Below are 397 nucleotides of genomic sequence, written 5' to 3'. Positions count from 1 at the left end.
ATCGACATTTTCGACAATTGGCCTTCCAGAGCGTGGTGCATCTTTGACATCAAAATTACCGGAACGGAATCGACGAAACCAAAATTGCGCGTGATTGGATGTTACAGTATCAGGACCATAAACACTATTCATATTTTCAGCCGCTTGACTTGCGTTTTCGCCTTTATCGAAGAAAAACTGTAAAATATGGCGTATTTTCTCTTTGCTGGTGTCCATCTTTGACGCGCGCTCAAACAATACTGAATCAAACAATCACAAAACTGTCTCAGAAGTTTTTTTTAGTACAAAATCTTATATTTCTAACGTCATCTAGCGTAAACCGATCGCACTTATACAACGCAAGATACACATTACTAAAGCCATCTATTGGAAAAATAATGGATTTCTTTTTACTACA

This window comes from Odontomachus brunneus, unplaced genomic scaffold (assembly GCF_010583005.1).
Source record: "Odontomachus brunneus isolate Ranch 3 - 2012 unplaced genomic scaffold, Obru_v1 Obru_scaffold_055, whole genome shotgun sequence".
NCBI lineage: Eukaryota > Metazoa > Arthropoda > Insecta > Hymenoptera > Formicidae > Odontomachus > Odontomachus brunneus.
This window is presented reverse-complemented; position numbering follows the sequence as displayed.